This window comes from Leopardus geoffroyi, chromosome B4 (assembly GCF_018350155.1).
Source record: "Leopardus geoffroyi isolate Oge1 chromosome B4, O.geoffroyi_Oge1_pat1.0, whole genome shotgun sequence".
Classification (NCBI taxonomy): domain Eukaryota; kingdom Metazoa; phylum Chordata; class Mammalia; order Carnivora; family Felidae; genus Leopardus; species Leopardus geoffroyi.
In genome coordinates, this window is record NC_059341.1 from 52,144,528 (window position 1) to 52,168,818 (window position 24,291).

Genomic DNA, 24,291 nt, shown 5'->3' on the forward strand with positions numbered 1-24,291 from the left:
TATCATGTGCCTCATGATATGGTGCACTGAGAAGTACACAATATCACTTTTGTGGTATTCCTGCCAAAAAACTTCAAACTAATCATGAGGAAACATAAAAAAAAAACCCAAAGTGAGGAACATTCTACAAAAATAACTGGCCTGTATTCTTTACATATGTCAAGGATATGAAAAACAAAAGCAGACTGAAGATCTTTTCCAGATTAAATGAGACTGAAGAGACGTAAAAACTAAGGGCAACATGTGACTCCAGATTGAATAATGGACCCCAATTTTCTTTTAACTTTTTCTTTTAAAAAGTTTTTCAGCTCCTCAAAAAGATACTGTTTAAGAGAATAAAAGGACAAGAAACACACAGGGAGAAAATATTTGCAAATCATGTGTTCGATAAAGGATTTGCATCAATATTATATAAAGAACTTTCAAAACTCAACAATAAGAAATCAAGCAATACAATTTTTAAAAGTGGGCAAATGATTTGAACTGACACTTCACCAAAGAAGAAATGGAGGTGGCAAAATGAACACATGAAAAGACACTCAACATCACTAGTTATTACAGAAATGCCAATGAAAACCACAGTGAGATACCACTATGTATGTACCAGAGTGGTTACAATTAGTGTCAAACGTGTTAGCAACAATATGGAACAACTGAAGTTCTCATAGTCTACTGGTGGGAACATAAAATGGACCAATCACTTTGGAAAACAGTTTGGCAGTTTCTTAAAATGTTAAATGTATAGTTATCATGTGACCTGGCCATTCCACTCCAAGGTATTTACCCAGGAGAAATGTAAGCATATGACCATACAAAGACTTACACATAAATGTTCATAGAAGTTTTATTTGTAACAGCCAACCATTTCCCAATACCTCAAATGAAACAAAATCTACTCTAAGTCACATCATCTTTAGATTTAATATAATCCCTCCTGAAGCAGAGTAAATGTTTGTGTCCCCCCAAAATTCATATGTTGGAATCCTAACCTTCCCTGTGATGGTACCTGAAGGTGGGGCCTTTGAGAAGTAATTAGGTAATGAGGGTGGAGTCCTCATGAATGAGATTAGCGCTCTTTATAAAAGAGACCCCAAAGAGCTCTGTCTCCTTCTTTCTGCCATTTGGGATTACACTGAGACATCAGTCATCTAGAACCCAGAGGAGAGCCCTCACCAAAACCTGACCATGCTGGCACCCTGATCTCAGACTTTCAGCCTCACAAACCATGACATGAATTTCCGTTATTTATAAACCACTTAGTTATAGCAGTTATAGCAGCCTGATCTAAGACATCCCCTAACTGATCCCCGTATTTCTGTCCTGTCTCCAGCCACAACAGTAATATTCTCAAAAGAGCAGCCAGGTGATCTTTCAAAGTGCTACGTCTTACAGGAGTACTTACGTGATCTGACCTGCCCACCACACCCACCCACTTATCTGACTTCATCTCTTACAACTCTTATTAGTCTGGCCCAGCCCCGTGACCTTCTTGCTTTTCCTCACACACACCAGGCATGCTCCTTCCTTGGAGATTCTGTGCTTGCTGTTTCCTCTGCCTGGACATTCTTTGCCCAAATACCCACATAGACAGCTTCCTTACTTCCTTCCCATCTCTGCTCAAATGCCATCTTCTCACTGAGGATTATTTATTTATTTATTTTCCTCCTTGAACCCTTACTGGGGATTCTTTTGGATAAAACTGTATAAAACAGCTGGCTCCTTCCCCCAATCACCATCCACTCACGCTTTCCCGATTAATTTTTCTCTGTAGCACTCCTCACCAACTAACATACTGTATATTTACTGTTTAGTTACTGCCTGTATGTTCTCACCACCACTAGAATATAAGTTCCATAAGAACAAGAATTTTACTTTATCACTCCTGTGTTTTCCTGGGCAACTAGAACAATATCTGGCATGTAGGCATTCATTAAATTCTTGTTGATTGGGTGCATTAATATAGTAATTGCATGTCTTGTTTTTAATGTTTATTTATTTATTAAAAAAAATTTTGTTTATTTTTTGAGAGAGAGATAGAGTGTGAGTGGGGGAGGGGAAGAGAGAGAGACACAGAATCTGAAGCAGGCTCTGAGCTGTCAACACAGAGCCCCACGCGGGGCTCAAACTCACAGACTACAAGATCATGACCTGAGCCGAAGTTGGACACTCAACTGATTGAGCCACCCAGGCCCCCCAGTAATTGCATTATCTTTAATCTTTTGTTTGACATCTCTAAATTAGTAAAGGTTTCCTGACATACTAGAAGTAATTTTTATTTATTTTTTATTTATTTTTTAACGTTTATTTATTTTTGAGACAGAGAGAGACAGAGCATGAACAGGGGAGGGGCAGAGAGAGAGGGAGACACAGAATCTGAAACAGGCTCCAGGCTCTGAGCTGTCAGCCCAGAGCCCGACGCGGGGCTCGAACTCACGGACCGCGAGATGGTGACCTGAGCTGAAGTCGGACGCTTAACCGACCGAACCACCCAGGCGCCCCTAGAAGTAATTTTTAAATGAAAACATTCTTGTTAAATTTACTTTGTTCCATATTTTTATATGCTTTGGTTTTTTTAATTAATTTATTTAATTTGAAAGCAACAGAGAGCATGTGTGCCCAAGATGGGGAAGGACAGAGAGAGAGAATCCCAAGTAGACTCCATGCTGTCAGTGCAGGGCCAAATGTGGGGCTGGATCTCACAAACTGCGAGATCATGACCTTAACCTGAAACCAAGAGTCGGATGCTCAACGAACTGAGCTACTCAGGCACCCCATGTGCTTTGTTTTAAAGTGACTTGTCATTGTCCATTGTTTCCCTCCCTCATCCTTACCCCATTAGTTAATTTTATTTTATTTATTTTAAAAAAAATTTTTTAAATGTTTATTCATTTTTGAGAGAGAGAGAGAGAGACAGGGCATGAGTTGGGGAGGAGCAGAGAGAGAGGGAGACACAGAACTCAAAGCAGGCTCCAGGCTCTGAGCTGTCAGCACAGATGTGGAACTTGAACTCAGGAACCATGAGACTATGACCTGAGCCGAAGTCAGACACTCAACCAACTGAGCCACCCAGGCACCCCCCATCAGTTAATTTTAAATGTGACAGTACCCTCTGACCATAACATCCAAAATGTCATGCTTTTTTCTCTATTTCATATCTCAAGATTGTACCACCTGAGGAGGCAAAGAAGGATCAGATCTGGCGCTAAAATGTATAGTAGGCATTTTCCTAGTGATTTGGGAAGGAAACAGTAATTTTAAAAGGTAGATGATAGGAGGAAAGAAAAGAAAAATGGCTCTTCCTGGAAGCACCATTTTCTAACCCTCATTCTTGGGTTACTTGGAGTATGTGGCATTTTATATCTGCTGCTCTTATAATGTCGTTCTCCATTATCATGATGATTGAGAGGCATAATTCGATTACCTGCAGTTTATTGTTAAGGATGCATAGTAGTTATCACAATATATAACTGAATTAAGAGAGTAGGAATTTGTCCAAAATAGCTGCCACTATTGTTTAGTCTCAGCCCCTGATTGTATACTACTAGTCATTCCTGCTACGTAACTAGCACAATACATGCTTCTTGCTGTGATGCCATTTTCTCACATCATCCTGCTGGGGTAACCTAGCTGTTTTTACAGAAAGTTACCTCAGAAATTGTAGAGAGTCTTTGCTACTTAAAAAAAATCACAATATGACCAAGGGGAGGATATGAGATCACTTAAAAAGAACCAAATCATCAAAAATAAGAATAAATCCTGAGAGTGGGTATTTGACAAGATTTTAAGAACATAAAAAAGAAGTAAATCTAAGAAATTATAGAGGGAAGATTATTTTAACCTTACAACTGGAAGGTTGTAAGGAAATGAAAAATAATAAATGGCAAAAGGATGCACATTTGGGTAGTTAGTTCCTTAACTTGGAATGGACAAGATTGAAATTAGATAGATACTACTGGCAGAAACAACTGATAGATATCATCTATATCAAGCCTTGCTATAGGCGGGGATATTATTCCAGCTCATTTTCAGTCTTCCCCACCTTCGATTAACCTCACCTAATTGCCATATACCTCTCTGCTATGCTTCATGACCTAAATACTTAAAATTAAAATCTATTTAAATTGTTATTGCTTCCTGAAGTGGATCATAATACTCTTTATCTCAAGACTACCAAATGGCATGTCAGGACCCAACAAATGTTTGCCAAAGGTATTTGTAATACTAAAAAAATTTACCATTTCACCCAAAATACTGTAATCTACTCTTGTATTCATAGATCATCCTGCAAGATATATGACCCCTTTATGGATTACCTGAAAGAAAACTCTCTACTTTTACCCTTTGATGCTCTTCCCTTTTCCTTCACAGACTTAATGAAGACATCTGCCTGACAATATTCAGCTTGTCAAATTAGACAATGAACAGCCCAATGTTCCTTGTCATCTGCAAAAAAAAAAAAAAAAAAGAAACCAAAAAGGATTTTAGAAATACATATACTTTATCTTGCCCTCAACCTAATTATAAGAAGAATGATGGTTGCTGAATGGTTTTACAAGTCTCTTAATTTTGATGCTCCCTCTTGAAAAATGAATCTTTATTACTACTGAAACCCATGAGCAGCATGCATAAAACAGGGAAAGAAATTGCTGAAGAGAAAAGTGGATACTAAAATATGTGGCTTTTCCACCTATTCAAATGTTTGATTCAATATGCAGAAAAGTCTACCTGTTGGAGTACAGAAAGAAAGTTGAATAGAAAAGAAGGAAACAGGCTCCGTAAAGGGTTTGACAATCAACTCCAAGTCTCCACAAAGAACTAGACTTGCAGATGACATGTAAAATGCTTACACACTCATATTTCTTGTCCATATAGCCTCTCTTGTCTTTATTTCCATTCAAACTTATTCCCTCTCTTCTCATCTCCTTTCCCACAACATTTCAACAGCAGCCCTACGATCCAAGACCATCTCTTATGCCCACTTGGGAACTACTTGTTTGTGTTTACTATTGTAAATTCTTATTAGGAAGACATATTTGGAACCAGTTACTTAGAATTATTTCCCATGACAAGTAAGTACAAAATGGATATTGTTTGACATGTCCCTATGACATTTCAAAAGATGAGCAACTCAATCCAAAATTCTAGTTCCTTTATGCACATTGGTCTTTAATGGCTGCCCAATCCACTCACCCTCCCCTGCTTTTCTTTTCTTTTTTTTTTTTTGTTTTTAAGATTTTATTTATTTATTTTAAGTAAACTATACATCTATCACAGAGTTCAAACTCACAACCCTGAGATCAAGAGTCAAATGCTCACCAACTGAACCAGCTTGGTTCTCCACTCCTGATTTTCTTTTAGGAAAGTATCTCATCCATGCTAGAAGGGCAATTGTCTGTCTTTGGAGGCTAAGAGACCCAGGTCTTTTTTCTGGTAGACCCAAAGTTCGGACATATGATAACCTCAGCCATCCAAGCTCTGTCTCCTGAAACTATGAATCTTGAGTGAGTGATGCAAGAGTGAAGAAATTATTGGAGAAATTATTTCGTTTCAGTGGCAGTGAAAGAGAAGAGGTGTGCTGACCACCTTTCATCATGGGGTGGTTGCTGTCTTTCCTACTTCCTGGTCCTCCCAAGCACCCTTTCCTCCTCTCTGTACCCAAGCCTGGCCTCACAGCCTCCTTCCCTGGTATCCCTACACACATAAGCACCATACCATCCTCATCCTTGCCACCATAGTCTTCGATAAACTCTCTTTTGTTTAAGGTAACAGCAGTCAGTTTCTATTGAGCACAACTAAGGACATTGATAGAATGCCCTAGAGATAGAACTGAATCTTCAAAGATAATTTGTAAACTATTTCTGATTTCAGTGGAGAGACACGTGAGAGGAAAATTTGATAGGGTATTTCTCTACTGTATAAAGAAATAGACCTCACAACTTGTAAAGAAACATTTTTAGAATGTTTTCTCCTCTAAATACGTTCAGTATGTTCTGGAGAAATGGTAGCCAGATTTTAAAAGGAAAAGGTACAGTTATTGATGTGAGAGCCTGTCCCTCCACTTTAGGACAGAGTTAGGGAGGAGGATATTAATAGATAAAACCAGGGGTTTTTACCTTGACATATTGTGAAACCTGAAACATTTAAAAATTTTGCTAGGTTAGGGAGAGTTCTGGATAAAAAAACCAAATGATCAGAGTAATGACAGTGGAGTGAGTAGAAGTGACAAGAACACATATCATCAGTGGTCCCAGTTAATACTTTTGTTGACAGGCAGCTGAGTCATGTCATGGCAGTGAGCAAAGACCTGCGAATGAGTAGAAAGAAGTCCGTGGATGAGGGATCACATAAGAAAACAAAATGGCACACTGATAGACAAAGTTTGATGACTCTACTTGGTTAATATTGGTTATTAATTATACTAATATGCTTCACTAGGTATCACTAATTTATTGGGAATTTAACTTTGATATATGTCTCTGTCACTTTAAATTTTTCTATTATTATAGAAAAAACCCTCAAAGATTGTGAATTCTGTGGCATGGTAATTTACCATACTGTGGGCAACACAGAGCTTGGACTGAATGGGATACATGTGTGACATGTTTGTGTGAGAGACCAGCATTAAATACATAGAAAAGCGGGGCGTCTGGATGGCTCAGTCGGTTAAGTGTCTGACTTTGGCTCATAATCTCACAGTTTGTGAGTTTGAGCCCTGCGTTGGGCTCTGTGCTGACAGCTCAGAGCCTGGAGCCTGCTTTGGATTCTGTGTGTGTGTGTCTCTCTCTGTCCCTCCCCTGCTCGTGCTCTGTCTCTCTCACTCTCTGAAAAATAAATAAACATTAAAAAAAATTTTTTTTTTAATATATGGAAAAGCAAGGGGGTAGGGGGAATGGATGGAAACTCAAGCCTGAATTGCCTGAACCAAGCTTCATGCTGGAAAGAAATGAAAGCGAACATGAAGATTGAAAACACTTAAGGAGTATTGGGAAAGAAAAACACAACAATTTTTATAAGAGCTCTGGGAGACATACATGTTAAAAAGAAAGAAAAGCTAGCAAAATATAAAAAAAAAAAATCCTTCTTCACGGAAGAAGGAGCAAGAGAACTAAAAGAATACAATATAATTGAAGTAAAGAGAGATTCAGGAATAGGCTGAACATATGTCAAGGAAATTGGCTGCTAAAGACAAGGCCTTCAAATTGAGTCATACATAAACATATTATTACATTGTTAACTTTTTTCCTGATTTTTAATTAAAAGACATTCATCAGGGGCGCCTGGGTGGCGCAGTCGGTTAAGCGTCCGACTTCAGCCAGGTCACGATCTCGCGGTCCGTGAGTTCGAGCCCCGCGTCAGGCTCTGGGTTGATGGCTCAGAGCCTGGAGCCTGTTTCCGATTCTGTGTCTCCCTCTCTCTCTGACCCTCCCCTGTTCATGCTCTGTCTCTCTCTGTCCCAAAAATAAATAAACATTGAAAAAAAATTTATAAAAAAAAAAAAAAAAGACATTCATCATTCAATTTGGTGAAATTCTGAAAAGCATTTGGAAGATACCAAAGATCTATTGATGACATTTCACCACAACATAATTATTTCTGGAGAATATGCTGAATATATGCATATCTATTTTGGTGGCAAACATTACAGAGCCAGGGAAGGCATGGAGACCTGTTAGCATGAAAACATGTGTGCTTAACTAGTGTGGATGACACAAAAAGAGCTGAGTCCATAGTTAATCCTAGAGGCAGTTGTATATAATTGTGATTTGTTTCATTAATGTATGTGACAAGAAAAGCACTTTGGAGTCAAAGAAGCTTGGGTTCAAATTTGAGCGCAGTTAGCTTTTTTCCTAAGTGTGTGACCTCAGCCCGCTTCAGTAGTCTCATCTGTAAAAGGGTGCATTTGATAATGTATAGACAAGGCTGATGATATATAATGCTAGAATTATATATTCTAGGTTAATGCTAGAATTATTTTTTAATACCTGTACCAATGTAGTAAGACTTTAGAACCTCCAGCTTGCTGTTTTCCTCCTTCTCTCGCCCCTACCACCTTCAGAAAACAGACAAATAACACAAAGCCTCCCCACAGATACTCAAATGGAAATCTGAAAATCCCGTTTTAGATTAATCCATCTGGTTAAAGACTGTGTACTGTCTCAAAATTTAAAAAATACTGAAAGAACACACTCGGTCTGTCAGTCACTTCTACCTCAATGGACACATTCATGAAATGCTTGGCTGGGAGCATTTTTTAATAGTGGCAGAAAGTCCATGAGAGCCCTGAACCTATTGGCAGTGGTGGTGTAGATGCATCATTGGGAGGAGGAAAAGGGGGGACCTGGGGGCACAGGCAGATTTTTATCTCCTTCATGGTTATTTCCTAAGGACTAACTTGGAGAGCTTGGGAAATATTATTTGGGTAGCCCGGAAATCTGTTTGATATTCAACAGTTAGGATTTTCTAGAGTGTCATGAGGGTAAAATATAAAAGCCTTTGTTAATATTCAAGCATTCGTAATACATTTTTACTTATACATAGTTTTTATTCGGAGACCTCTGTAGACTTTGCAGACACACTGCAATTCAGCCTCACTTTGTCTTCACAGGTATGTCACTAAGTGTGTAAGAAGGCAGTATAATTCTGTTATCTTCAGATTACAGATACAGAAAGGAAAAAAAAAAGCAAAGACTGATAAGGTAATTTATCTATGGCTTCACTACATGTAAGTAGTTGAGCAGGGAATAGAACCGGTCATGTAATAGATACCTCTCCTGACAGATAAGGACACCAGCACCCCACCCCAGCTGGGAACTGCCTTTTTCTGAACCTTTAGTACCAACTGACGAACAGATGGGAAGATGGGGTCCTATTCGGGAAACAAAAACGAATAGTTCAGTCACCAACAAATCACTGCAGATACGGTTGCTGTGGACTTGGTTGCTATGAGGTAAGGCAGGAGTTGAGGCTACAGTTCCAAGTGGTTTTCTGTCCATTGGATGAGTGTTTATGTATTGTATAAAGTCTGCAGGACCCCTCCTTTGCTGACCTTCCCATTGTTTAATTAAGTTTTTAAAAATTCTCCTACAGTTAACAGTGTTATATTAGTTTCAGGTGTATGATATAGTGATACAAGAGTTCTATACAGTACTCAGCGCTCATCATAAGTGTACTCTTTACCCCCCATCACCTATTTCACCCACTCTCTCCACACTGCCCCTCTGTTAACCAGAGCCCTCTGGGTCTCTATAGTTAAGAGAATATTTCTTGGTTTGTCCCACCAAACCCTTCTTTAGTTGGCTTCATCCCACGTGGTGTTAAATAAGTCCCCCTGAAACTGTGCCACAGCTGAATGGGGTCCTGAATGATAACACCTCCACCCGCCAAACCAGAATCACACTGCAGCCCCTCTTTAAGGTAAAAATTAGAACATACATCCTTCTGGCATTGAGCCAGGTCTGAGCCAAGACTTTAACTTTTGTTTCTCTATCGGTTATTTTCATTTCAAAGGTCATTGTTCAGAAGAAAACAAAGGAAAATCTAGCATGAGTATTTTCACATAAGGGTAATCAACAAGCACTCCTTCACTATTTTTGTTTATAAAAATCAACTTCCTTTATTTCTTGAGAAAAATGAAATAAGATAGTAGAAAAATTATTAAAATGGAATGTTTAAGATTAAATGGCTAAGATAATTTATCTTGCTTAAAGGTATTGAAAGATGGTGTAAAGCCTTAAATCAAAGTCTTTCTTAATTGCTTGTGATTGCAACCAGCTTGAATTTAGGTAAGAAAAATGCCATTCAAAAATCTGTAAAAGGCTTAGATACAATCTCTTGCCTCTGAAACTTACAGGCAAAATAAAGTCCCCATCTATTTTTTCCAGTTTCATTGAGAAATAGTTGACATATATCATTGTATAAGCTTAAGGTGTACAGCATGATAGTTTGATTTACGTATATTGCAAAATGATTACGGCTGTAAGTTTAGTTACCATCCATCATCTCGGGTAGATACGATGAAAAGAAAAAATATATCCTCTGTACTCACCTATTCATTCTGCCCCACTCCCCCAATCCTGGCAACCACCGATCTTTTTACTTTTCCATAGGTTTGCCTTTTCCAGAATGTCATATAGTTGGAATCACACACTATGTAGGCTTTTTAGTATGGCTTCTTTCAATTAGTAACATGTATTTAAGATTCTTCCGTGTCCTTTTTTGGCTTTTCGCCCCCTTCTTTTTAGTACCAAATATCATTCCATTATTTATTTACCCATTTACCTACTGAAAGACATTTTACTTGCTTCCAAGTTTTGCCAGTTCTGGATAAAGCTGCTTATAAACATCCATGTGCAGGTTTTTGTGGGGACATATGTTTCCCACTCCTTTGGGTAATACCAAGGAGGCTCATTGTTTGATCACGGTAAGAGTATGTTTAGTTTTGTAAGAAACCACCAAAGTGTCTGTATCATTTTTCATTCCCACCAGCAATGAATGAGAGTTCTTATTTCCACATCCTCTCAAGTATTTGGTGTCGTGTGTTTATCTCAGTCATTCTAATAGGTGTGTAGTTGTATCTCATTGACTTAATTTGCATTTCTCTTATGATATATGATGTGGAGCATCTTTTCACATGCTTATTTGCCATTTATATATCTTCTTTGATGAGGTCTTTTTTCAGGCATTTTGCCCATTTTTTTAATCTGTTTTTTTTTTCTTATTGTTGAGTTTCAAGGGTTCTTTCTATATTCTGGATAACGGTACTTTATCAAATGTGTCTTTTGCAAGTATTTTCTCAGTTTGTAGTTTTTCTTCTCATTTTTTTAAAGTTTACTTACATTTTAAAAGAGGGAGAGCACAAGTGGGGGAGAGGCAGAGAGAGAGAATTCCAAGCAGGCTCCACGCTGACAGCCTGATTTTAGTTCAGGTCGTGATATCAAGCTGTCACGCTGTCAGCGTGGAGCCCGATGTAGGGCTCGATCTCATGAACCATGATATCACGACCTGAACTAAAATCAAGAGTCAGTTGCTTAACCAGCTAAGCCACCCAGGCGCCCCAGTCTTCTCATTTTCTTAACAGTATCTTTTATAGAGATGTTTTTAATTTTATTTAATTTTTTCATTTTACTATTTTATTATTATTTTTAAAGATTTTACTGTATTTTATTCTATTTTTAATTAATTAATTAATTAATTAATTTTTAAATTTACATCCAAGTTGGTTAGCATATAATGCAACACTGATTTCAGGAGTAGATTCCTTACTACCCCTTACCCATTTAACCCATCCCCCCTCCCACAACCCCTCCAGCAACCTTTCTTTGTTCTTTGTATTTAAGAGGGTCCTATATTTTGTCCCCCTCCCTGTTTTTATATTATTTTTGCTTCCCTTCCCTTATGTTCATCTGTTTTGTATCTTAAATTTCTCATATGAGTGAAATCATAAGATATTTGTCTCTCTCTGACTGACTAATTTCACTTAGCATAATACCCTCTAGTTCTATCCATGTAGCTGCAAATGGCAAGATTTCATCTCTTTTAATTGCTGAGTAATACTCCATTGTGTGTGTATATATATACTACATCTTTATCCATTCATCCATTGATGGACATTTGCACTCTTTCCATACCTTGGCTATTGTCAATAGTGCTGCTATAAACATTGGGGTGCATGTACCCCTTCGAAACAGCATACCTGTATCCCTTGGGTAAATACCTAGTAGTGCAATTGCTGGGTCGTAGGGTAGTTCTATTTTTAATTTTTTGAGGAACCTCCATACTGTTTTCCAGAGTGACTGCACCAGTTTGCATTCCCACCAGCAATGCAAAAGAGATCCTCTTTCTCCGCATCCTCAACAACATCTGTTGTTGCCTGAGTTGTTAATGTTAGCCATTCTGACAGGTGTAAGGTGGTATCTCATTGTGGTTTTGATTTGTATTTTCCTGATGATGAGTGATGTTGAGAATTTTTTCATGCGTCAGTTGGCCATCTGGATGTCTTCTTTGGAGAAGTGTCTATTCATGTCTTTTGCCCATTTCTTCACTGGATTATTTGATAAGATCTTTATAGATTTTGGACACTAACCCTTTATCTGATAAGTCATTTGCAAATGTCTTCTCCCATTCCGTCTGTTGCCTTTTAGTTTTGCTGATTGTTTCCTTTGCTATACAGAAGCTTTTTATTTTAATGAGGTCCCAATGGTTCATTGTTGCTTTTGTTTCCCTTGCCTCCAGAGATGTGCTGAGTAAGAAGTTGCTGCAACTGAGGTCAAAGAGGTTTTTGTCTGCTTTCTCCTCTAGGATTTTGATGGCATCCTGTCTTACATTTAGGTCTTTTATCCATTTTGAGTTTATTTTTGTGTACAGTATAAGAAAGTGGTCCAGGTTCATTTTTCTGCATGTTGCTGTCCAGTTTTCCCAGCATCATTTGCTGATTGGATATTCTTTCCTACTTTGTCAAAGATTATTTGGTCGTACAATTGTGGGTCCATTTCTGGGTTTTCTATTTTGTTCCATTGATCTGAGTGTCTGTTTTTGTGCCAATACCAGACTGTCTTGATGATTACAGCTATGTAATACATCTTGAAGTCCAGGATTTTGATGCCTGCAGCTTTGGTTTTCTTTTTCAAGATTGTTTTGGCTATTTGGGGTCTTTTCTGGTTGCATATAAATTTTAGGATTGTTTGTTCTAGCTCTGTGAAGAATGCTGGTGTTATTTTTATAGGGATTATGAGAAGTTTTTAATTTTAATAAAATCTAGCTTATCAATTATTTCTTTAATAGATCATGCCTCTGGTGTTGCATCTAAAACATCATCACATATTCAGAATCAGCCGGGTTTTCTCCTACGTTATCTTCTAGGAGTTTTGTAGTTTTGTGTTTTACATTTAACTCTATGGTCCATTTTGAGTTAATTTTGCGAAACCTATAAGATCTGTGTCTAGATTTTTTTATTACTATTTTGCATGTTATGTTGCAATATTCCATTGGCTATTTTGGGCCTTTTGTCTCTGCATATAAACATTGGGACCAGTCTGTTGATGTCCACAAAATAACTTGCTGGCATATTGATTGGAATTGTATTGGATCTCTAGATCAAGCTGGGAAGAACTGACAACTTGGCAACATTGAGTCTTCCCATCTATGAACATGGAATACTTTTTCATTTCTTTAATTCTTTGATTTCTTTTATAAGAATTTTATAGTTTTCCTCATACATATTTTTTTTTTTTTTACTGTTTATTCATTTTTGAGGGAGGGAGAGAGAGAGAGAGAACCAGCAGGGGAGGGGCAGAGAGAGAGGTAGACACAGAATCCAAAGCAGGCTCCAGGCTCTGAGCTGTCATCACAGAGCCTGACTTGGGGTCAGAACCCATGGACCTTGAGATCTTGACCTGAGCTGAAGTCGGACGCTTAACTGACTGAGCCACTCAGGCGCCCCTCCTCATACATATCTTGTATATATTTTGTTACTTTATACCTAACTATTTCATTTTGGGGATGCTAATTAAATGGTTTTGTGTTTTTAATTTCAAATTCCAGTTATTCATTGCTGGTATATAGGTAAGTGGTTGACTTTTGTATATTAACCTTGTATCCTGCAATCATGCTATAATTATTTATTAGTTCCAGGAGGTTTTATTAGTGATATTTTTATTCTCTGTATAGATAGTCATGCCATCTGCAAACAAACACAGTTGCATTTCCTCTTTCCCAGTCTGTATAACTTTTATTTCTTTTTTTTTTTTTTTTTTTGGAACATTAACTAAAACTTCCAGTACAATACTGAAAAGGAATAGTGAAAGGGGACATCATTGCCTTGTACTTGATTTTACTGAGAGAGCTTTCTCATATGAAATATGGTATTGCTATAGATTTTTTGTAGATGTTCTTTATCGAGCTGAAAAAGTTGCTCTCTATTCCTAGTTTGCAGAAAGTCTTTATCATGAATGAGTGTTGAATTTTGTCAAATGCTTTTTCTTTATGTAGTGATAAAATCAAGGAATTTTTTTTCTATTTTAGCCTGGTGATATGATGGATTACATTAATTGATTTTGGAATGTTGAACCAGTCTTATATACCTGAAATAAATCATACTTGGGCAAGGCTACAGCTGTTTTTATATATTGCTGAATTTGGCTTCCTAATGTTTTTATCAAGGATTTTTGCAACTATGTTTATGAGAGATATAGGCCTGTAGTTTTCTTATAATGTCTTCCTCTGGCTTTGGTATTAGGGTAATGCTCATAGAATGAATTAGGAAGTATTCTCTCTACTTATATCTTCTGGAAGACATTGTAGAGAATTGGTATGATTTCTTCCTTAAATGTTTTGCAGAATTCACCACTGAACCCATCTGGACTTGATGATTTCTATTTGGAAGGTTATTAATTTTTTTATTCAATTTCTTTAATAGATACGGGCCTATTCCGATTGTCCATTTCTTTTTGTGAGTTTTTGCAAATTGTGTCTCTCAAGGAATTAGTGCTTTTCATCTAGGTTATCAACTTTGTAGGTATAAAGTTCTTCATAGTATTTCTTTATTATCCTTTTAATGCTCATAGGATATGTATTAATGTCCCCTCTTTCATTCCTCATATTAATAATTGGTGTACTCTTTCTCTCTTGCTCTCTCTCCCTCTCTCTCTCTCTCTTTTTTTTCCTAGTTAGCCTGGCTAGAGGCATGTCAATTTTATTGCTCTTTCTAAAGATTTAGCTTTTGATGTCACTGATTTTTCTGTATTGATTTCCTGTTTTCAATTTCTTTTTTTATTTTTCCTCTAATTCTTATTTTATTTCTTTTGCTTACTTTGGATCTAATTTGCTCATCTTTTTTCTAGTTTCCTAACATGGAAGCTTCAATGATTGGTTTTAGATCTTTCTTCTTTCCTAATTTATGCATTTAATTCTATACATTTCCCTTTAAAAACTGTTTTCACTGCATCCCCCAAATTTTCTGAAGTTGTATTTTCATTTTTAAAAAATTTCTTTTTATTTGAGAGAGAGAGAGAGTGCGCACGTGAACAGGGGAGAGGGTAAGAGAAAGAATCCCAAGCAGGCTCCTTGCTCAGCACAGAGCCTGACAGGGGAGCTTGATCCCATGACCCTGGGATTATGACCCAAGTGGAAATCTAGAGTCAGATGCTCAACCAACTGAGCCACCTAGGTGCCCTGCATTTTTATTTAGTTCAAAGTATTTTTATATTTTTCTTAATATTTCTTCCTTGACCCATATACCATTTAGAAGTGTGTTCCTTAACCACATGTTTTGGGATTTTCTAATGCTTTGTTATTGATTTTTAGTTTAATTTTATTATAGCCCACAGGTAGCATTGTGTGGTTTCTATTCTTTAAAATTGGTTGAGGTGTGTTTTATGGCTCAGAATGTGATCTATTTTAGAGAATATTATAACATGTGAGCTTGAGAAAAGTGTGCATTCTGCTATCGTTGGATGAAGTGGTATAGAGATATCAATTAATCCAGTTGATTGATGGTTCTTTATATTTTTTTTTTAGTTTTTTTTTTAACATTTATTTATTATTGAGAGACAGAGAGACACAGAGCGTGAGCAGGGGAGGGGCAGAGAGAGGGGGAGACACAGAATCCGAAGCAGGCTCCAGGCTCTGAGCTGTCAGTACAGAGCCCGACACGGGGCTCGAATCTGTGAACCACGAGATCATGACCCGAGCTGAAGTCGGTCGCTTCACCAACTGAGCCACCCAGGCGCCCGATGGTTCTTTATATTTTTGCAGCCTCCTTTTCCTCTGTTTCCCTAAACGGACTTCACAGTATAATTAAATGGTATATTTCATCTCCCAAAATATGTTTCACATTTTCTCCCATCTATGTTTTATTAGGTGTTTCCATTGCTTAGAATGTACCTCCCTTCCACCCCAATTAATAATAATAAGAGATTCAATTCAATTTATTTTTTTAATGTTTATTTTTTAGAGGGGTGGGTGGAGAAAGAGGGAGACAGGATCCAAAGCAGGCTCTGTGTTAACAGCAGAGAGCCTGATGTGGGGCTTAAACTTGCAAACCACAAGATCATGACCTGAGCCGAAATTGGATACTTAACCAACTGAGACACCCAGGCACCCCAACAATTCTAAATTTAAATGTATCTAATAACATTTTTCAAAATATGTAGAGCAAAACTTTATCAGAACTACAAGGATAAATATTCAAATCCACAATAAAAAAGAGAGATTTTAACACAATTCTCACTAGCTGATAGAATAAGGAGATAAGAAATCTGTAAGGATACAGAGGATTTAAATAACATGATAGCAAACCTGACTTTTCCAATACACGCAGAATATCTACAAAGACTGGAATCTCAAGAAGACAGTTGAGAATAGAAAATTAAATCAAAAAATTTAAAATAAAGGAAATATTAAGAGCAGGAATTCAGGTATCTGTCATATATTCTTATACGTATGTTGTTATTGTTTTATTTTGTTTTGTTTTTTACAACTCTTTAGAAATATAAACATCATTCTTAGATCACTGGCCCAAACAAAATTAGGCCATGGGCTAGACTTGGCCTGAGAGCTGTGGTTTGCTGACTCCTGCTTTAGATCATACAGATGTTAAAATGATCATAAGGGAAAATTACAAAAATTTTTTTTTAATTTTTTTAACATTCATTTTTGAGGGACAGAGAGAGACAAAGAGCAAATTGGGGAGGGTCAGAGAGAGAGGGAGACACAGAATCCGAAGCAGGCAGGCTCCAGGCTCTGAGCTGTCAGCACAGAGTCCACCACAGAGCTTGAACTCACGAACCAGGAGATCATGACCTGAGCCAAAGTCAGATGCTTAACGGACTGAGCCACCCAGGCACCCCTGAAAAACTTTATACCAATAAACTTAAAATTTTAAATGGCATAGGTAGAAACACATTACCAAAACTAACAAGAATAGAAAATCTAGATTGTTTTATAACTATTAAAGTAACTGCATTCTTAATTTAATCCTTTCCCACAGAGAAAAACAACAGGCACAGATGGCTTTCCTGGTGAATTCTACCAAACATTTAAACAGACTTTTCTAGAGAACAGTAAATGAGGGATTATTTATTTCCCGTCATTTTTGAGGGAGCACATAGCCTCGATATTAAAACATGACAAAAAACATTATGAGAAAGAATTTTCAAGGCGGTATCACCTAGAACATGGATTGAAAAATCCTAAATAAAATATCAACAAGTTGAATTTACCAAAATATAGGTAGGAGCTGGTCCCCAGAAAGATCAAAGCATGATTAGAGAGTTAGAACATTCCAAGGTGGGGGAATTAGACTGGAGATCCAGCCCGTCATCAATGGCCAGTGATTTAATCAACTGTGCCTATTTAATGAAACTCCACAAAAACCCTAAAAAACAAAGTTTGGAGGTTTTCCAGGGTGGTGGACACACGAAAGTGCTGTACCTCTTCATCTGTGTCCTTTGCATTAAAGTGTTTCCCTGGGTTCTGTGAGCCACTCTAACAAATTATCAAGCCTGAGCAGGGAGTTGTGGGAGCCCCCAATCTATAGCCAAGTCAGACAGAAGCGTGAATAACCCGGAAGCCACTACTTGCAATTGGCGTCTGAAGTGGGGGCAGTCTTGTGCATCTGAGCCCTTAAGCTGTAAGGTCTGAACTGACTCCAGGTAGTTAGAGTCAGAATTGAATTAAATTGTACAACATCCAGTTGTTGTCCACAGAGAATCAGAGAATTTCTTCTTGTGGAAAACCCACACATTTGGTACCAGAAATGCTGTGAATAGAGAAAGAACTTCCCTTGAACCAGAGACCCATCAATATGACTAAAATTTACAAGATTGATAATACGAATCATTAAGTCAAGTATAGAGCAGCAAGAATTCTCTTTCCCTGCTGTTTGGCAAGAAAATTAATACAACCCTTTAGAAAAGAGTTTGATGCTATCTACAGAGTAAAATACAAGCACATGCTCTGATGTGGTACCTCCAGTTCTAGGACCAGATAGAACAGCAATGTGTGCACATATTAGCCAGCAGGCAGGTAGAAGAGAGTTCTTAACAGTATCGTTTGTTTTTGCCTCAAACTGGAAATCCCCAAATGTACATTAAGAGTAAAATGGGTAAATAATCTGTAGGTATATTTATAAAATGGAAGATTATGAAAGAGGAAAATGAACAAAATATAGCTACAATCAAATCAAATCCTGGATAAATTTCACAAGTACATTAGCAAAAGGAGCCAGTCATGGGAGTACTCATACTGTAGGACTTCATTTACTGTACAATTCAAACCAGAAAACCATAGAGTTTGGAGATACACTGAAACTATAAAGTAAGCAAGGAAGCAATTACCATTCTAGGCAAGGGGAGATAGAGGAAATAGGACAGAGGCTTTGGAAGTACTACCAAGATTTTATTTCTTGATCTGGGTAGTGGTTACATTAGTGTTGGCTTTAGGATAAATTATTAGGCCACATATTTTTGTTTTATACATTTTTGTATATGTTTTATTTTTTTTCAAGTTGTATCTCTATTAATTTAGTAATAATAGGGGTTTGGGTGGTTCTTTTTGTTTTCAATTGAGATATAACTGACATATAACATTGTATTAATTTTAAGTCTATATAACGTAGTGTTTTGATGTATATTTATATCATGAGATGAGTACCACCATAAGATTAGTTAACATCCATTACCACACATAGTTATAAGTTTTTTCTTGTGATGAGAACTTTTAAGATCTACACTCTTAGCAAGCTTTTTTAAAATTAATCTCTGTGCCCAATGTGGGGCTTGAACTCATGACCCCAACATCAAGAGTGACATGCTCTACTGAATCAGCCAGCCAGGCACCCCATTAGCAACCTTTAAATATACAATACAGTATTATTCACTATAGTCACCATACTGTACATTACATCCTACGAATTGTTTATCTTATAACTAGAAGTTTTATCTTTTGACTTCTTTCACTCATTTTGCCTACCTCCCCACACACACTACCCTCAATTATGGCAATCACCAATCTAATCTCTGAAGCTATGAGTTGAGTTTTTGTTGCTGTTGTTTCCTTAGGTTCCACATATAAGTGAGATCATATGGCATTTGTCTCTCTGTGTCTGACTTATCTCATTTAGCATAATGCCTTCAGGATCCATCCATGCTGTTGTAAATGGCAAGGTTTCCTCATATATGTTTTAAATTCCAAAACTGAAAAGCCTAAAGAAACTTTCCACATGAACCAGTTGGTGATGTCCAATGACACTGACACTTACAGCCAATGGCCTGTTAAATTTAGCCCTGGCCTTTGAAGTGTGCCTGGAATAATCTTATATTAAAGCCCACACAGCAATCCTCACTGAAGCGATCATCTCACTGATTTAAATGAAGGACTTAAGAGTTATTCTTCTTATTATTGTGCATCGCAAAGTTTGTCAGAAGAGAAGGAACAGCATCCATTTCAGACCACGAGTAGTTTTAACCAAACTGTCCTAGTAGAAAAAGAATTCTCTTCTGCTGTACCATCTATGAACCTTCTAGGACCTCTGTTGGAGTGTGCTCTGCCTTCTGTAGGAGAACTGTCAGTGTGTACAGACATACTTAAAACTGATGAGAGGGCCAGCAGCAAAGATCCTCACCCCTGGGGCCCCCATCACAGTAGGGAGCGATGGAGCTGAGTGAATTATCTCCACAGAGCAGCCCACTCTCCTCGATAAGCATTTAATGTATTGGCTTTGACAACCCTTGCCTCCCTTGTCGTTCCAATTATGTTATTAAAATTAAAGTAGACATGCTTAAAGCTCAAGTGTTTTGGTAGAAGTTCTTTAAAGGGTCAGAAATCTGTGCCCTAAATTCTTAGCAAGATGCTTTCCCAGTTGTTTTTCCTTAAAGAGAAAAAAGTCTGAAGGGTCACACCTATATTCTTGTAGATTCTTTCCTTTCCTCAATTTGCATTCTACCAGAGTAAAGTTTAATCTCTCAATATTAAAAACGAAAATCTCGGGGTGCCTGGGTGGCTCAGTCAGTTGAGTGTTTGGCTTCAGCTCAGGTCATGATCTAACGGTTTGTGGGTTTGAGCCCCGTGTCAGGCTCTGTGCTGACAGCTCGAAGCCTGGAGCCTGCTTTGGGCTCTGTGTCTCCCTCTCTCTTTTTCCTCCCCCACTCACGCTCTGTCTCTCAAAAATAAATAAACATTAAAAAATTTTTTAACCTCGATTTGATATGAGAAAATAAAAATTATATTTAAAAATCCTCTCCAGTGGTCTTCACCCTCCCCCAACCAAACCTCAACCTTCCTTGACAAAAATCTCAAAACTAGTCCCTGTGGACATACATGGAGCAGAAGAAATCAAATGGGAATTGTTCAGTACCATTGAGCTAAAAATCACTTCTTTTATGAAGAAAAGACAACCACCTTTCTTGTGCTACAGCACACACCAACTCCTTGGATAAAGTTCACTGGTCAAGGCTGGGGCAAAAAGGACATGTTTCTGATGGCAGATAAAACAGAATTTTAAAACTCCAGGTTAAATACTAGAGAAATATCTTAATGAAGATATTTTTCAGACTAGAGCAGCCTCCAGGGAAATGATTTGAAGCGACATCGTTTGAGACGTTTAAATTGTGGTGGTTAAAATTCTCAAACCCACCACGAAGAAACGCTCTTTGTAGAACTCATGGGAAAATTAGTGGGATTTATAATAGGCCTTTTCTGTGAGGAAGTAAGCCTAGGAGGCTGACCTGCTGTTGAATAAATGTTATTTTAAATGGAGTGTGGCTGTATTATAACTTAGTTCCTTCTTCTTCAGAGAAGAGTGTGAATGGGTAGGTTAGCCAAAAATTAAACAGTTTTTTTTTTTCTAAGTGGTAAATTTCTTCACAAAGCCTATCTAATTATGTGAGTTTCTCCTCAAGAACCACATGCTTCAATACTCATTTTCTTTTAACTACTTTTTTAACTGTTCTCTACTCCCAGGATTTCCAACCTTTTCTCTAACAAATCAGCATGTAACAGAGAAGAAAAGTTCTGAAGTAACACAGTTTGCAATTTCTAATGCTTAAATTTAATTCCACCTTTTCCAAGTAAAATGAATTTCATGCTGACCCACCATGCCAAGGCTCTCCCACTGCAGGGCTGACCCAGGGCAGCCCTAATTATGCATAAAAAGTTCCACAACAAGGACATCGCTTGTTTGGAATCAGCCCTTATGAGTTAAAACAAACAAACAAACAAACAAAAACCTGTCTTCTAGAGAGTCTTCATTTAAAAGTACAATTGCCGTATTCTGTAACCTTATTGATTTTTCTTCATTGTTGAGATGAAGAATGTAAACAGAATTGCATATTTACCCATTCCATTTTCTGATACCTTTGCTCCACACTTCTGTCCCTTGTGAATAAGAGGCTGCTATTTCCAGAGTGGTCCATGGAGATGGCTGATGAATGAGCAGACAAAATTCTGATTAATGCTTCATAATTAGGAGTCACCTCTACTTCAAGAGCTTTTTATACATCCACAGTTTTGACCCCACTACCTTCTTTTTCCCTTGGTAGTTGCTGAAGTTTGACAGTCACTGTGTTTGTTACCTGTAACATATGGCTAATTGAATCCGAGTTGGGGAAAGAATGACTAGATTCCTAATTATGATCCACACCACAGATCTGAAGCCTGAATAAATGGGAAACAAGGAAAAGGCTGCTGACCCAGAAAACATACTATTATACAATGACTGCAGCAGGATGCAAGTATTTTCAGAAATGCCTGAATATCATTTCTTCATTGTTTACTCTTTCTTTTAATCATAGAAGGCACATATATATTAGACAGAGATTTGCTTTTTATCTGTGTGATTTTTGCAAGCCTGGACACTGGACACCTGATACTCAGCCTCTTGAAATTCACATCATCTTTCACTGGGACACTTTCCATTTCTAATAAGGCAAATGCTGGCTTTCATCTTGTTGATTTTTCTCCATCCTCACCACTGTAGTATGAAGTTACGTGTATATGTTTTAAAATGTGTGCTTCAGTTTTGAGTGGATTTTTCTACAGCAGTTAATTTAATGATAATATACCTCCTTTGACTTGCCTCCCCTGGGGGAAAGTGGAAGGCAGTAAGTGAAACACACCAAGAATATTCACTCATCAAATATTTTTGCTGAACATTTGAGTAACAGTGCAAGCATAGTCCTAGGTGTCAAAAGGATATACAGATGATAAGACACTGTTTTGCAAGTATCTTTCTAATGCTTATAAAGGTAAGCAAGATGAACAATAGAAGTATAATGTGAGATAGGCTGTGGTATAATACATAAGAAAATACTATTTGATTAATGCCTTTCACTAGATTATAAATGCTACGAATGAAACCTAGCACAGTGGCACCAGTAGCTGTTCAGTATTAATTATAAATTAATGAAAGAGAGAATGCATATGATATGCAGTTATGTGGGATTTAGAGAGAAGTCACATCCGATTGTGAGATTCTAGAGAGGCTTTTATAAGAATATAAATTTTTGCGTTACATCTTAAATGAATGGGTAAGGTTATAGTGGGTACGATGGGGGTCACTCTTCTAAGATGGCTCAAGCATAGGCAAAAAAACAAAAAAGGAAGATACAGAATATGTTTGGGTGGCACAATTGATCTAGTTTGAGAAAGTCATATATAATACTTGACATTTTGCAACATGTCATGAATTTTATAAAGATACCTGAAAAAGAGTCATGTGAGATAGGCCTAGAAAAGTATATTGGGAACAGATCGTGGATAACCTGGATTACAAGCTAATGATTGTGACAAAAACCAGTGATCCATCAATGTCCATGGGCTAATTCAAATCTCAACTATTTATTCATGACAGGAAATGTCCTCTTTTCTGAAATCTCTTAAGAACTCATGCACTGGCATTAACATACTACAGTGGAAAATATAAAGTATGAGTTTTCCCTGGAATTCATTTTAAGGAGCAACCTGGAAGGATGCTGAGAATAAACATACATGTTAAAAAACTTCATTCCCAGGGCTCCTGGGTGGCTCAGTTGGTTAAGGGTCCAACTTTGTCTCAGGTCATTATCTTGTGAGTTCGAGCCCCTCATTGGGCTCTGTACTGAGAGCTCAGAGCCTGGAGCCTGCTTCCGATTCTGTGTCTCCCTCTCTCTTTGCCTCTCTCCTGCTTGCGCTCTGTCGCTCTCAGTCTCTCAAAAATAAATAAATGTTAAAAAATGAAAAATTAAACTTTATTCCCTCTACCTTTTTCTTTTTGGCAGCTTGCCAGCTGTAACTAAAAATAATTCAGAAATTTAATTTAAAGAATGATATCAATAGCTTTTATCTGTTAACAATCATTTTTATTCTAAGACATGAAATATCTCATGTACACGCTTAGTAGTGATGAGAATGCAAACAGTTTCTCTGGAATTTTCTGGCAAAGACTACCAAGTATTTACATCAACAGGTGTTCTTCAGTATATTAACCTCTTAAAAAACGTAATTTTTGCATATGAAACATGGCCAACTGGAGACTTCTAACAATAAAGTATACATTTTCATCTTTCCTTGCTGACATAGTTATGCAAAAAAATTTCTGGCCAAAGATGGAAGCAAATGAATTTTGTGTGACCTCTGATGTAACTTTCTTCATCCCATTCTCCAGCTACCTGTCTGGAAGGTGGACTTGATGGCTGAAACTTACCAGCTATCTTGGGTCAGAAGGTGGCCTAAAAACAGGGATGAAGCTAGAGAGAAAGCACTGGGTTCCTGAAGATGATGAAGGTCCCGTGCCACTTTAGATTGTTTTCCTGTAGACTTCATTTATATGTACCAAATAAAATTCCATGTGGTTTAAGCTACTCTTATTTAGGGGTTTTTATCACTTTGAGTTGAATTAGAACTTAAGTAATTTAAAATTTAAGAAATAATAGAAAATAATATATAAAACAGATTAGATGGTTGCTAAGGAAATACTCCTCTCCTTTCCATTGGAGGAATATATTTCCATACCCATTGATGTGGGATTTGACCATATCACTTGCTTTGACCAATGAGATGTCAGCATACATGACTTGCACAAAGACTTGAAGTGTGCCTGTGTGGCTGGACTTACCCTCTTGCCCTCCTTCCAATTGCCATGAGAAGAATTTCCAGTGTGTAGCCATTATCCCTGTAACCCAAGCTCTAAAATGAATACTCATGAAAGAGACCTAAGCCTGGCCCTCAGTCAGACTTGGGGCAGCTGAACTCCAGCTGACACACAAATGGACAAACAAGAAATAAATGCTTGTTGTTTTATGCCACTAGGGTTTGTGGTTG